Genomic DNA, 15,500 nt, shown 5'->3' with positions numbered 1-15,500 from the left:
GTGCCCACCCCACCCCACCTGGTGTGAGCACCCAGGTCTGCCGGGCTGCAGGTTTCTCAGGGAGTCCAGGCAACTGCCCCAGCCCCTGGCAATCCCCTTCTCAGCAGGCCTGGACCCAGAGCCACACAGGGGCATCCCCAGCACATCCTGCCCCAGGATTCCTCTTCTCTGATTCACCTGAGCCCAGACTGCAGGTGGCAGACACGTTCCTGCCCAGACCCGGACACCTCCATCTGCTTGGACCACTGGCTTCCCTCAGGCTTTGCCATCAGAACAGACAGGTGGTTTCTTTTAAACCTGTGCCACCCTGTTTTGCCCTGCAAATGCTGTTATTTTTAAAGCTACTGAATCATATGATTTTCCTGCTTTGCTTCATGCCACCCCCGGGGCTGCAGCTCTGCTGCGCCCGCCCTTGCCCTGCCGCTCCTGCAGAGGCCTCCTCCCCACCCACAACTCACGGTGGCCACACGGGCTGGGCTTCTCACCTTGGCCACCTCCTCCCATGTCACCCATGTGATGATGGAGGGCCCAGGGGTGCCGGGACTGAGAACTAGAGCCTCCACCCTAGCACCTGGCTCTGCATGGGAGGTGGGGTGGGGTGGGGTGGGGTGGTCAAGCTCCAGCTGTCTTCTCAGTGGGCTTTTGACACCACTTTGTATCTTCCTATTAAAAATGTGTGCAATGCTGTAACAATTCTAATTAACTCCTTAGGTTCCACTACTAGGAACAAACCTAGGAGGTCAGGAGGTGAGAACTTCCAACCCACCTGGCTGGAGCTTCAGAGCCCACGTACCATTTCTCTGCCTTTGCCTCCTCTTTTTCCGTGGAGGTAATCCGCTGTTCCCTTCTCCTCTCTGGGCCATGGTGGGCAGCTCGTCTCCTGCAGACACCACTCCCCAGAACTACCCCAGGCTCTGCAAGATGCCACCCGGCATCAGGACCTGTCAGGCCAGTGAGACAGGGCACTCCCTCTCGCAGCAGGGCCACACCCACCGCGTGGGCTACAGGCACAAAAGCTTCCTGCCAGGTGGGAGGGCACGGCTGCATGGGGCTGTCCATCCTTCCAGATCCTTAGAACGCTCACAGTCCTTAGGGTCCCAGGACCCACTTCTGCCAGCAGCTCTGGATCACAGGAGCCCAGCTTCAGGGTGCAGACAAGGACATAAAGTCCAGCCCCAGATCCTCTGATGGTGAACTCCAGCTGACCTCAGCGTTTCCAGGCAAGCTCCAGCCGCAGGTTCCCTGGAGGTGCTGCACAGGACGAAGCTCCCTGCTGGGCCCCTCGAAGCCATCCTGAAAAGCAGTTCCTATTCTTTCCATTTTGTAATGATAATAAACATTATAACTTTAATAGGTATCATTTTACATATGAAACAAAAATATTCATGTCGTTATTACTTAAAACTTCAGCAGATGGAGGCGGGACTCCAGGTGTTCAGCGCTGGGCGGGTCCTGCAGGCCCAGAGCCCCTGTGCCTGTCACTCACGCGGCGCCCACAGCCACCATTCGCTCCACGCACCCACACCCGTTACCTGGTGACTGCCTGCCCAGCACCGCCCACAATACGAGGTGGGCACTCTAGGTTCCTGAAGGACTTGTTGAAGAACTGGAGGGCAGCCAGCTCCCAGGCCCCACCCTGCTGTGTCAGCCAAGTTTCAGTGCGGCTCCAGCACCCTTGCTGGAGACAGCAAGTGCAGGCCTCAGGAGCCTCTCTGGGGGCATGGAGTACCTGCTGGGCTCACAGGAGCCCCACCCTGCGCTGCCTGGGCCCGCAGATACAGCCATTCCACCTGGTGTAGCCAGAGGCAAGGCAGAGGGCTGGAGGTCACAGAACTGGAGGGGGCAATGCCCACCCTGAGGGCGTCTTGTAATCATTTGGGGTAACAGACATGTGAGTGTGGAGAACCCTCCCTGACTCAACACTTGCATCCCCGAGATAAGAGTGTGGGCCCGTAACTCAGATGTGTTTCGTGAACACACACACCTCCACCAGGAACCAATGCAATGGACGCCCGAAGTCTGTCTTGTCAGAGAAGCCGGTGAGTGTCAGGAAGAAGTTACTGATATACATGTGCCTGTGAACGCAGAAACCGTCCTCTGATGTGAAGGATGAGGAGGAGGGTGAGGACAGGGATGAGGATGGGGATGAGAATGAGGATGAAGATGAGGATGAGGATGAAGGTCGAGGATGTGGATGAGGATTCGAATGAAGGATGAGGGTGAGGATGAAGGATGAGGATCCGAATGGGGTTGAGAATGAGGATGAAGGATGAGGATGAGGATGGAGGATGAGGATGAAGGTCGAGGATGTGGATGAGGATGAGCATGAAGGATGAGGGTGAAGATAAAGTATGAAGGATGAGTATGGGTATGGAGGATGAAGATGAGGATGGGGTTTAGAATGAGGATGAGGATGGAGGTCGAGGACCCAGATGAGGATACGCATGAAGGATGAGGGTGAGGATTAAGAATGAAGAAGGTTCTCCTAACCTTCCCCCTCAATAAGGACAAGACCTGCATAGGTTCCCTTTCGAAAGCAGGGTGCTGAGGAAGGAGTCCATGACCCAGGTGTCACTCAAAGAAAACTTGGAAGCCTCTTTGAGAATCAGGTCGGGGCTAAAGGTCCTCACAGGCTGGCTCCTTCCCTCCCTGCATTCATCATCCTCTTGTTAATTGGACCACACTGAGAACCAGTGATAGAGGTGGGCCGGGGCTGGAGAAGAGCGGGCCACAGGGGCAGCTGTTCGGTCCTGAGCCAGTCTGGGTGCCCGTGGCTGTTCCCCCTGGAGACCTCCTCACGCCGGCTCTGCCCCCACATGTGGTCTCCCAGCTGTGGAGGGACCCTGGGTCAGACTCTTGTTTCCTCAGCTGTTGGGGCTGCACAGTGAGGAGCTCCCAGGAGGCCTGATGCCCCTTTCAGGCTCCACACTGAGGTTTTCAGTGCTTACGAAGATGCACAGAGAACACAGGAGAAACGCAATTCCCCAGGAGTCCCAGACAAGCCCTCCGTCCATCCTGTTTCCTTTCTGCTGTTACTTCCTCTGCTGAAAGCTTCTCTCCCTGTGTGTGGGGATGGGGCTCTGGGCCTTGGTGGCGGGAAGCGGCTGACTTGCTTCAACACTCCCCAGGGACTGGAAAGTATTTCCTCGCACAGTTCATCCCAATGGGTTCACCAAACAGAGGGCCCTGAGGGGCATGAACACTCAGCATGCCTCCAGTGAGACCCTAAATACACACCCAGGTGCCACTCGCTTCCAGGAGCTCATTCTGCTCTGTGGGGACACAGGGGCCTGCCGGGCCTTCTCTCCCAGGTGCCGGGATGCCCAGGGCTGCCCCTGCTCGTTGATCCATCCCTGCCTAGTCACCACCTGCTGGAAAGGCAGCCTCAAAGGCCCCTCCAGGTGGGTATCCACACCCCCCACTGAGGCTGGCCTTTCCATGGCCTTGGTGCCAGCACACACTCTACCCTCCAGGAAGGCCACAGGATCTGGTGAGGACAAGGTGCCCTCCATGGTGGCACGGCTGCTGCAGCTTCCAGGAGGATCCCCGGGGGCCCACCGTGGGGCCAATTGCCAAGCTGCTCCCCCTTCTCCGTCTCTTTCTTGACCTGCTTTGTCCTCTGGAACCCAGCCAGGTTGCTCTCCTCAGCAGCCGCCATACACGGGCATGGCCATGAGGCCACTTTCCTTCCAGAGAAGCGAGAGGATGGGAGGTGAGCCCCTCCTGACAAGGCAAAAGAGTCTTCCCGAGTGTCCCTCTGGGATCTTTGGGCCAGCTGGTGGGGAGATAGCCCCAGAGACCGTGGACACCTCTGCCACAGTGGGTCTGAGTGAAGGATGTCCTTCCTAGTGGTCCACTGCCGCATAAAAATGCCTCCCAGGCCAGGCGCGGTGGCTCACACCTATAATCCTAGCACTTTGGGAGGCCAAGACGGGCAGATCACGAGGTCAGGAGATCAAGACCATCCTGGCTAACATGGTGAAACCCCGTCTCTACTAAAAATACAAAAAAAAGTAGCCAGGTGTAGTGGCGGGTTGGGAGCTACATGGGAGGCTGAGGCAGGAGAATGGCGTGAACCCGGGGGGCGGAGCTTGCAGTGAGCCGAGATCGCGCCACTGCACTCCAGCCTAGGAGACAGAGCAAGACTCCGTCTCAAAAAAAAAAAAAAAAAAAAAAAAAACCTCCCAAACTCAGTGAGCGCCTCCCAAGCTGCTGCTGAGTGTTCCCTCCCTCAGGGTTTCTGAAGGGCTTGGCTAAGTGAGTCTGGCACAGCTGTCCTGGGCCATGGCCTCTGAAGCCTCCACAGGGCTGGAGGGGCAGGTCCAAGCTCACCCCCAGCGCTGGCAGGTCACAGCTCCTTGTGGCTGTGGGCCGGACATCTCCTCACCATGAGGGCCTCTCCACGCAGGGCCCTGCACACAGTGGCTGGCTTCCTTTAGGATGAGTGACCCAAGGCAGAGAGAGTGACCCAGAGGGTCCTTCAGGCCCTGGACTCAGGAGCGGCACCCACTGTGCGCTCTGGCCACATGGACACACCTGGCCCAGCATGGGAGGACAACGCACAGCTTTGAGGACCTCCTTGTCTGGGGCTGTCCCGGGCTCTCAGGCCCCAGTGATTCTGTGATTCTCCCAGCAAAACGCAGCCACTCCTCCCAAGGCCCCCAGAGTCTGCTGCCGTTCGAGGGCTCCACGGCCCCAGGAGACCCTTGGAGGGTCCTGCGCAGCTACTAGCAGGCTTTGGTCCTTGCAGGCTGTTGTCTGGAGTCCTGTGCACCTGGGGAGATGGCTCTGTTCTCACATCACCTGAGTTCCCATGACATGGCTGCTGGCTTTGCCCAAGCCCAAGACCCAGGAGACAGAGAGCAACCAGGAGGGAGACCTGGCATGTCCAGCCCAGTTTCGGAAGTGACCTACCAGCACTCTACCACATGCTGTTGGCCGCGCAGACTCACCTGGGATGATGAAGAAGAAACCACAAGGGCATGAGTGCCAAGAAGCCAGGCTCACCTGACAGCCATTCCATGAGCAGGACACAAACCTCTACTGTGTCCAGATCTCTCCATCCCAGGGACCACTTCTTGCTGCAGGTTAGCCCTTCCCACAGACACAGAGACTGGAACCTTCATGCAGGGCATGGCCAAAATATATTTCTACAGCATAGTTACACTAGGCGGGAAACAGGGCAGGTGGGAACTGGGGGCCCTGCCAGGGGCCAAGGTCTGTGGGAATGCAGGGGCAGACCATCCCCCACTGAGCCCAGATGCCGGGGAGGAGCCTGGCCAGAAAGATCCAGAAGGACTTGGCGTCCAGCAGCCCTCGCTGCTCCCCATTCTTTGAGGCCATTGTTCCCAGAAGGGATCTCGGATGCATCTCTGGCCCAGGCCCCGGGTGAAGTGTGATGGAGGGGTGTGGATGGAGCGAGGTGGACACAGCATGAACCTGGCCAGGCATCCCCAGGGCCAGACAGCATCAGCTGGGCAGTGGGGTCTATCCCCGCCACCTGGCACAGAGTAGCGCCCAATTCTAGAGTTTAAATGAAAGAGGGAATTCAGGGGGACGCTTACTCCAGCCGGGCCCCAGACCAAGCGCTGCCATGCTTAGACTGGACGGAGGCCTGCTAGGCATGGCCTGGCTGGAAGTGAAGGACCGAGGCAGCACCTCTGGCCTGGAGGGAGCAGGTGGGAGCCCCTGCACCGGATTCCCCTCCCCTGTTCTTACTCTTCTGGAATTAGGGAGGCCACTGGGAGGTAGAGGAAGCACCTGCCCCAGTCCGCAGAGGACAGAATCATGCGAATGCTGAGAGTTACCTGAGACCTCCTTCCCACCTGCACGCTGGGCCGCAGCTCTGCCCGTGACAGCCCCAGACCTGGCCTGTGCCCAGCACTTGTCACTCATGGGTTTTCCAGGCCACGGTGGCATTGCACGCCCTGCCGCAGGTGTGGGGTAGTTTCATGCTTCAGAAGCAGAAGGACCTGCTCTCCCTCTCACCTCAACACAGCGGCCGGCAGAGAAGCAGTTCCTCCATCCACTCCAGCGGCTCAGACACCCCTCTGCAGCCCGAAAGTCGGCCTCGGATGTGATAAGCCAGGAAACTCCCTGGGCACCAGTGCATAAGCCCTCAGGGGCTCCAGATGCGGCAGCTGGTTCAGAATTTGTTATCCTGGACTAAAGCCTCCCCTTGCACCACCGCGGGAGTGGAAGGAGGTGGCCTGTCTGAGAAATACCGACATGGACAGGGACGTTCACTGTCACAGAAACAAGGCCTGGCCCCCACCTCCCTGCAGGACTCCCTCCCCAGTGCCTGTTCTGACCGCAGGACTGGACAACACCCAGTTCCGCTCCCCTCACCCTTGCTTTCGGAAGCAACAGATAACGGCAAATCCTCGCATGCAGTGACCACGTGAAGACCGTGGCTGTGAGGGCTGCGGTTTCTTACCCTCTCAGCACGTGCAGTTCTCCAACAGATGGGCGATCTCAAATTGCTCTTCATCTTAAATGACCCCTTGAGAAGACCCCAAACGGCTTTGGATGGGTCCGTTTCCTGTTTTTAAGCACAGAAAAAATAGCCCAGATGTTTCTGATTCGCTCAAGCTTTAGTTCAAGAGTACACTCGGCCGGGGGAGTTCCTTTGAAACTGAGGAGACACACAGGCCCTTCTTCTGCTCCCTCCTGCCTGGCTGAGAAGAGGGACTTGCTTGCAGCCACCTGAAAGCAAACAGCACAGGCGCACTGAAGAGGGTCCCGCAGAGTCCTGGGGAGCCCGGCTGGGGACTCTGGGAAGCAGACGGCATCTACACATGTCCACGCATTCATCGTTGTACAAGATCCAACTCCCTACCTCCCAGGGGGCAGAACGTAGGTCCCAGGGAGACGGCAACCACCTCGGGGAGGATTCGGCCTCGTGAGAGAGCAAGGTCCTTCCTTCGGTGGTTGTGGCCTCCCCAGAATCCTACACCCCTCTGCTCTGCCCCCAAAGCCTGCACCCCCCGTAGAGGCCCCCCGAGCACGGAAACGGGTCCTTGTGCCTCAGATCTGCAGGGACACAAATACATCTGCAATGCTGCCTCGGTCAGCTGTGCCACCTGGTTCTGCAGCTGCTCTGAAAATGGCCATTATGGGGGAGTTTTTTTGTCCTTTTTCCTCTCTCCTTCTCTGTTGTTGATTTAGAGACTTCATGCTGAAACTGAACAGGAGGAAGGGGGTGACAGTCCCCTGAGACCTGAAATCGCAGCCACGCCATGAGTGGCCGAGGGCCCAGGTCTGGTGACCAGCAGTGAGGAGGAGTCATCTCTTCGAACGAGGCCCAGACAGTGCCGGGAACCGGGGGTCCCACCAGGCACAGGCAGCACCAGCATGCCCAGACCGTGGCGACCTGAGGAGCTGCCAGGACGGCCAGACCCCAGTGAGCCGGTGACAGCCAGGACGGCCAGGCCCCAGTGAGCCGGTGACCGCCAGGACAGCCAGGCCCCAGTGAGCCGGTGACCGCCAGGACGGCCAGGCACTCTCAGCAGCAGAATCCAGGCTGCTTTCGTTTTCTCCGAGGAGTGCAGTTTGGGTTCGGACAGTTTGAGCTCAAGCGTTAGGTCTCTGTGGCTCTAACCTGTGAAGCAGGATCACAGCTAGTTATTGGGAAATCACCAAAAACGCATCGATACACAATTCTACGTCCCAAACAAGAAGAGAAAGAACACATTCGCTTTTAAAAGAAGGAAGATACAAAGCCTGGCAATGGACAGAAGTTTACAGAACAGAAAAATATGGAGTTGAAAACAGCCAACGGAGTCTTCCTAATTCTCATTCAGAGACGGTGGCATAAAAGCCAACAGAAATCGATGGTGATAGGAAATGAATGTCACTGGAGAAGGTGAGGGGATTTGCAGTGGGAGTACTATTATTTGTGAACTGTCACGGCATGGCCGTTTTTAAACTTATGTTCACGGCATCTCTCCTCGTAAGCAAGAGCATGAAGAGCACAGAGAATGTCTGTTTAGTGGCCGACAGCCATCACAGGGTCTCTCTGTGCCGGCCAGTCCGCGCCTCAGTTTGCGTGCATTTATGAACTTAGTCCTCCCTCCGCACCACGAAGCGGTCCTTATTGTCCCGTTTCACAGGTGTGGAGACAGAGGCTCGAGGGGAGAAACAGCCCTGGCAGGCAAAGGCAGAGCTGAGCTTCCGAGAAGGGCCTCCTGCGTTCGGAACTTCCAAAGTGGAGGTAGAAGTTATCCTGTGGGAGGGGAGGGAGAAACTCCTAGATTACAGGAGTGAGCCGCAGCCTTGTGCTGACATCTACAAAGGGACCACGGCATCTGGGGGCTTCTTTCTTGCGGAAACACCAAGAGCAGAAACAGGCAACCGTGGTTGTCTCTCGCACAGGATTAACTGTTGCTTTTCAGCTTTTTTACACTTATTCTTTTTTAACCTGTGGTCACTATACTTTTTTTTTCGGAAATAATGTTAGACTTACGGAAGAGTTGCCAAGATTGTCCAGGAGTCCCTGCCCCCTTCAGGCAGCTTCCTCCTATGTCAGCACCTTGCGTACCCGACCTTGACCGCAAGGATTGAGGCCAAGAATTAATACAGGCGCAATTAACCACACTGTAGCTTGATTCTGATTCCTCCAGTTCCCGGTAACATACACCTCCTGCTTTAGAAACAACACTGGGTTCCATGAGCACGCAGGTGTCATCTCCCGGGAGGCTCCAGCCCATGACGGGTCCCGTCTTTCCTTGCCTCCCACAGCCTTGCCATTCGGAAGAGCACTGGCTGGGTGTTTTGAAGAATAGCCCTCAGTTCGAGTTTGTTATTTCATCATGTCTGGATCAAAGTCATGTGTCTGTGCCAAGAAACTGGCCGAAGCCCCATGCCCTGCTCAGTGTCCGCAGCAGCGACTCACGGGCCCGATGCTTCACCTTATTATGAGTTGTTTTGGTCACCTGGTGATGGTGGGATCTGCCAGCTTCCCCCACTGTAACATTACTATTCTTCATTTGTAATTTATTGATTTGTATTTACTTATTTTGAAACAGGGTCTCTCTCTGTCCCTCAGGCTGGAGTGCAGTGGTGCAATTTCAGCTCACGGCAACCTCTACCTCCCAGGCTCAAGCGAGCCACTCGCTCAGCCTCCCAAGTAGCTGGGACTCCAGGTGTGTGCCACTGCACCCAAGTAAGTTTTGTATTTTTTTAGAGACAGGGTTTCACCTTGTTGCCCATGCTTCTCTCAAACTCCTGAGCTCAGGTGATCTGCCACCTTGGCCTCTCAGGGAAGATACTTTGAGACTACAAGAGTATCCTATTTATCCTCAAAGTCTTTTCTGATAATTTTAGCATCTGTTGGTGGGTTTTGTCTGCAACAATTACTGCCGTGGTGTTCTGAGGTGATTTGTTTCCTCACCACTCTGCTGGAATTCCTCGGGAGGAAGGACCGCCCCTCCCCTCACTGATTGATTCAATCAGGTGTGCGCCTCCATGTGAACTTGCGCGAATTTTTGCTTTGGGTGATCATCCTACACTGTCATTATTTACTTAGTTGCTCAAATTTACCTAGCTCTGGCCGCTGGGCTCTTCCAGGCAGGCCCTCTGGAACCCTCCCATCCTTCAGGAGCACCTTCTCACTTTCTGGCATAACCCCAGACTGCCCTGGTTTTTCCCCCAGACCTGGAATCTTTTCCCCAGCCCTGGAATCCATTACTTCTCCAAGGAGCTCTGCTCTTTTCTACTGGAGAATGAACTTTAGAGACCAAGGTCAGGGCACTAGCTGTGCTCATTGCTGCTGGGGCGTCATTGAGAAAAGAGAAACGTGAATAGCAAATTAGCCTATAATTATTAATAAATATATATTGATGGGTAAATGAAGGAATGAATGAAGGAGGAATTATTCAAAAGACTCAAAAGATGGATGTTGAGTAAGACAACTTCCTCCCTATGAGAAATAATTTAAATGTAAATGTACATGTACCTAACTTACACCAGGGGCGGTGCCTCTCGGTGTTTTCCTGCGTAACACCCAGAGGCAACGAGAAATGCTGAACAACACAAAGCAAAACAAAAGCAAACATTTAAAACAAACTTCTGGCTGGGCGCGGTGGCTCAAGCCTGTAATCCCAGCACTTTGGGAGGCCGAGACGGGCAGATCACGAGGTCAGGAGATCGAGGCCATCCTGACTAACGCGGTGAAACCCCGTCTCTACCAAAAAAACACAAAAAACTAGCCAGGCGAGGTGACGGGCGCCTGTAGTCCCAGCTACTCGGGAGGCCGAGGCAGGAGAATGCCGTAAACCGGGGAGGCGGAGCTTGCAGTGAGCTGAGATCCGGCCACTGCACTCCAGCCTGGGCGACAGAGCGAGACTCCGTCTCAAAAATAAATAAATAAATAAATAAAACAAACTTCTAAGTTTACAAGAAAGAAAGAACAGACTCGGAAAAGATACCCACCTGTCAATAAAATGAGACAAATTGACCACAGATGAGCCTGCTCGTCAAACAGTCTGGGATCCATATTTACATTATTTCTGTGATGCTGGAACTACCAGGGTAAAAAGAAAAACAAACAGAAACGGTCCCAGGCTGGTGACAAGCCAAGACTGCCTGCCAAAAACCAGGGCCACCTGCTCTGAAGGGGCACTCTCCCACCTGCCTCCTGCGATTCCCACAGTCAAAATTCCCCCGAAGACGATCCTACAGTCCTTGTGACGAAACACCCAGGGAAGCCAGTCCCACAAGCCAGAGCTGCCAGAGGCCGCCCGTGCCCAGACATGAGCCCTGGAGTTCATCTGTAGTGACCATCTTTAAAGTTATTAACTCTAGAAGAAGGGTTCAAAATCAAAGGAAAACATGGGACACCATGAAAAACACAAAGAGTTTTAAAAGAATAAAATAAAGCTTCTAAATGAAGTGTACAGCTATTGAAATTTCTTTTTTTCTTTAAATGGCTAAAGGGGGTAGTTTCCTTGGTCTGTGGGTTTTCAGCAGTTTCCCTATGATTTTCAATAGGAAAAGAAACAGATTCGGCACAGCTGAAAGATTTCCCCTACAGAATAGCCCACAATGTCCACACAGAGAGGGAAGGAGGTGAGAACAAATGAGAGATGAAGACGCACAGGGGAGAGAATGAAAAGCTTCCACTGGTCGTTAGCGGGATTCACAGGAGAACAGGAAATCAAATGTTATGGGCTGGCAATAATAGAACAAGACAGATAAACTCACATCCAGACACATTGCAATGAAACCACAAAACACAGAAGACTGAGATCTTTAAAGCAAAAAACAATTGTATTACGGTCCACTAACTACAAAGGGGTATTTGCACTGATGGAGGCTTCCCAAGAGCAGAAGCAAGACAGAGACACAAAGTTCCTTCCACACAGTGGGGGAATGGCAGTCAGCCTCAAATTCGATACCCAGTTTGTGGGGTGAGAGGTTTTTCTCATTATCTTGATTGTGATAATGGTTTCATGGGTTTATATCTATATTTCAAAACCTACCAAATTGTAGCCTTTCAATATAATCGTCTTTGTATGCCAGTTGTTCCTGCATAAGGCTGTAAAACCAAAACCAAAAACAAAATAAAAAATAAAAGAAGAAGAAAAGAAAGACAAACCCTAACAGACAGGCTTCATGGCAGATTAGACACAATCGAGGAGGAGACTGGGAAGCCAGACCATGAGGCAGTGGAAAGCATCTAGACAGAAGAACAGAGAGACAAACCTAAACCCTAAAATAAAATCCAACGATTTAAAAGATGGAAGACATGTTGGAAATGACTAGCAGCAGCAAGGTGTTTGTGGAGTCCTGGGAAGAGGGCCAGGAAGCGTAGCCATCCTTGAACCAGATAAGAACAGAGGGAATGGCGTAGACAAATCACAGGAGAACTGCTGGGAACCACAGACCAGGGGAAATATCCCTGAGACATTCAAAGAAAAGAAATGCCATTTTACAAGGAGCAATAAAATGATGGAATCCAGGAAAGAATGAACCTCCATCTTCCTAATGTGAAGAGAACACAACTGCCAAGCCAGGCTTCCCTGCCCAAAACAAACATTCTCCATGAGTGAAGGTGAAACAGACATTCCAGATTAAAAAACAAATCAAAAAACTCTTTGGCAAGATCCTCAGCTGAAGAAGACGCAATATGAAGTTACTCAGGCAGAGGAAGTGTATCACAGATGGAAGCAAGAAAGTGCCAGACGGACTGCAAAGCACAGGAGGACAAATGCAACACAAACCCACACACTGGCGAGTGCTCCAAAGCAACTCTGTGCGTCAGACTGCATGTGGGTAGAATGGGACAGACAAACTCACATCCAGATACATTGTAGTGAAACCACAAAACACGGAAGACTGAGATCTTTCAAGCAAAAAAAAAAAAAAAAAAAAACAATTGTTTTATTGCACATTAACTACAAAGGGGCATTTGGACTGATGGGGGCCTCCCAAGAGCAGAAATGGGGCAGTTAAAGCACACAGCCACCAAAGCACAGAACGGGCTGTGCACATCGGACGCCACGAGCTCCACTGCTTGAGCCGGGATCTATGAAGGAGGCACTAAGCTGTGTTTGACTAACGAGTTCACGGAGGGAAACTGGAATATGTAAAACACGACAAGGTTTCTTTCTACTTAGTAAAGTCAGATGATCAATTTAAATACAAATATATTAGGAATTGCACTAAATACTCTCATTAAGAGGTAAACATCTCCAAGGTCAGGTTGGACTTGAAACAAAACAAAAACTTATGCATGGCTTTTGAGAGATATGTCTTAAATATAAGTATATTAAAGGTGAAGAGTAAGAAGGTAGAAAAAGACATGCTATCCAAATTCCAAAGGGAAGCTGGCACAGCTGCACCACTGTCCAAGCTGATGTTAGGACAAGAGGCATTCATGGTGATGGGGGACCAGTCCCCTAGGAAGGCATAGCAATCTCCAAGTCGCGTGCACCTAATCACATAGCCTTATTATAGGATGTAAAATTTAACAGAATCCACAATCATTGTAGGAGTTTTAAGCACAGGATTCTCAGTAATTGTTAAACCTGCTAAGAAATTGTCAAAAGATACTGATTTGTAAAACATCATTTACATAATCAACAAATATAAGGCCCTATATTGAATGTGTTAAACGAAATGCTCATGTGCACACAGAACGTTTAAACTAAATGACAATAAACTGTTCACGAAGCAAGACGACACTGTAGGATTAAAACCATTTAGGATGTTTTCTCTGATCCCAATGTAATAAAGAAAACCTAAATTTTAAAAACCATCAAAAAAAACCAGTGTTTGAAAATTAAACAATGACCTTCTAAATAGTTCAAGGGTTAAAAAATAAATCACAACAGAAATTAAAACATATTTGAATGAAACAATAAGAACATGACAAATTAAAACTTGAGAGATGTAGTGATTTTATAGCCTTAAATAAATATTTAGGGGGAAAAAAGGATTTAAAAATAGTGACCTATTATCCATGTTAGAAATTAGATTAAAAAGGCAAATTAAAGTCAATGAAAGCAGTAGGAAGGAAATAATAAAGAACAGAAGTTAATAAAATAAAGGAGACACAATAGAGCATCTTGAAAATAAAAGATGATTCTCTGAAAAGAACAAAAACACTAATAAATCTTGCCAAAAGTAATAAAAGAAAAAGAGAAAAGGCATGAAGTAATAATTTTAAAAATAAAAAGAGAGATGTTACTGAATATTCTGAGGATACTTAAATATAATGAGCTTATTTTGAAATAATGTGCCATTATATTTGACAATATAGAGGAAATGAATCTCAGATAAACACAGTTTTTCAAAACTGAGGCAAGAATAAAAGAAGACTTGAAGAAATTAGAGAAGACACAAGCAAGTGGAAAAACATCCCATGCTCATGGATAGGAAGAATCAATATCATTAAAATGGCCAAACTGCTCAAAGCAATTTACAGATTCAGTGCTATTCCCATCAAACTACCAACAACATTCTTCACAGAACTAGAAAACAACTATTTTAAAATTCATATGGAACCAAAAAAAGAGCCCAAATAGTCAAGGCAATCCTAAGCAAAAAGAACACAGCTGGAGGCAACACATTACCTGACTTCAAACTATACTACAAAGCTACACTAACCAAAACAGCATGGTACTGATACAAAAACAGGCACATAGACCAATGGAACAGAAGAGAGAGCTCAGAAACAAGACCACATATCTACGACCACCTGATCTTCAACAAAGCTGACAAAAACAAGCAATGGGGAAAAGATTCCCTATTTAATAAATGAATGTGGGATTACTAGCTAGCCATGTGCAGAAGATTAAAGTTGGACCCTTCCTTACACCATACACAAAAATCAACTCAAGATGGATTAAAGACTTAAATGTAAAATCTAAAACTATAAAAACCCTGGAAGACAACCTAGGCAACACCATCCTGGACATAGGAACAGGCAAAGATTTCATGACAAAGACACCAAAGGCAATCACAACAAAAGCAAAAATTGACAAGTGGGATCTAATTAAACTTGGGAATTCTGCATAGCAAAAGGAACTATCAACAGAAAAAACAACAAACAGAACGGGAGAAAATATTTGCAGACTTTGCACCCGACAGAGATCTAAGATCCAGCACCTATAAGGAACTTTAACAAATTTACAAGAGAAAAACAATCACATTAAAAAGTGAGCAAAGGACATGAACAGATACTTTTCAAGAGAAGACATACAGCCATAAAAAAGAATGAGTTCATGTCTTTGCAGGGACATGGATGAAGCTGGAATCCATCATTCTCAGCAAACTAACACAAGAACAGAGAACCAAACACCACATGTTCTCACTCGTAAGAGGGAGTTGAACAATGAGAACACATGAACACAGGGAGGGGAATATCGTACAGTGGGGCCTGTCTGGGGTGGGGGTCAAGGGGAGGGAGAGCATTAAGACGAACACCTAATTCATGCAGGGCTTAAAACCTAGATGATGGGTTGATAGTGCAGCAAACCATCATGGCACATGTATACCTATGTAACAAACCTGCATATTCTGCACATGTATCCCAGAACTTAAAGTAAAACTAAAAAAAAAAAAAAAAAAAAAAAAGACATACATGCAGCCAACAAGCATAGGAAAAAAAGCTCGATGTCACTGATCATTAAAGAAATGCAAATCAGCTGGGCGCGGTGGCTCAAGCCTGTAATCCCAGCACTTTGGGAGGCCAAGGCGGGTGGATCACAAGGTCAAGAGATCAAGACCATCCTGGCCAACATGGTGAAACCCCGTCTCTACTAAAAATACAAAAAAAAATAAAAACTAGCCGGGCGTGGTGGTGGGCGCCTGTAGTCCCAGCTACTCAGAGGCTGAGGCGGGAGAATGGCGTGAACCTGGGAGGCGGAGCTTGCAGTGAGCTGAGATAGCGCCACTGCACTCCAGCCTGGGCGACACAGCGAGACTCCGTCTCAAAAAAAAAAAAAAAAGAAATGCAAATCAAAACTACAGTGAGAAACCATCTCCCACCACTCAGA

At 50.3% G+C, this 15,500-nt stretch overlaps 1 long non-coding RNA gene across 1 annotated transcript in view; it reads right to left on the bottom strand.

Moving 5' to 3' along the window:
• Positions 1-731: 731 nt before the first annotated feature.
• Positions 732-15,500, bottom strand: part of LOC103214916 (uncharacterized) — a 58,467-nt gene continuing 43,698 nt past the window's right edge. The window contains exons 2-4 of the long non-coding RNA XR_489881.3: positions 6,437-6,541; positions 5,989-6,213; positions 732-1,293 (exon numbers count right to left, since the gene is read on the bottom strand). This is a non-coding gene — a long non-coding RNA (uncharacterized lncRNA). The remainder of the gene's footprint in view (positions 1,294-5,988; positions 6,214-6,436; positions 6,542-15,500) is intronic.

The sequence above is a fragment of the Chlorocebus sabaeus genome, chromosome 4 (assembly GCF_047675955.1).
Source record: "Chlorocebus sabaeus isolate Y175 chromosome 4, mChlSab1.0.hap1, whole genome shotgun sequence".
NCBI classification, from domain to species: domain Eukaryota; kingdom Metazoa; phylum Chordata; class Mammalia; order Primates; family Cercopithecidae; genus Chlorocebus; species Chlorocebus sabaeus.
Note: the sequence above shows the minus strand (reverse complement) of the source record. Positions and strands in the feature narration are given on the sequence as shown.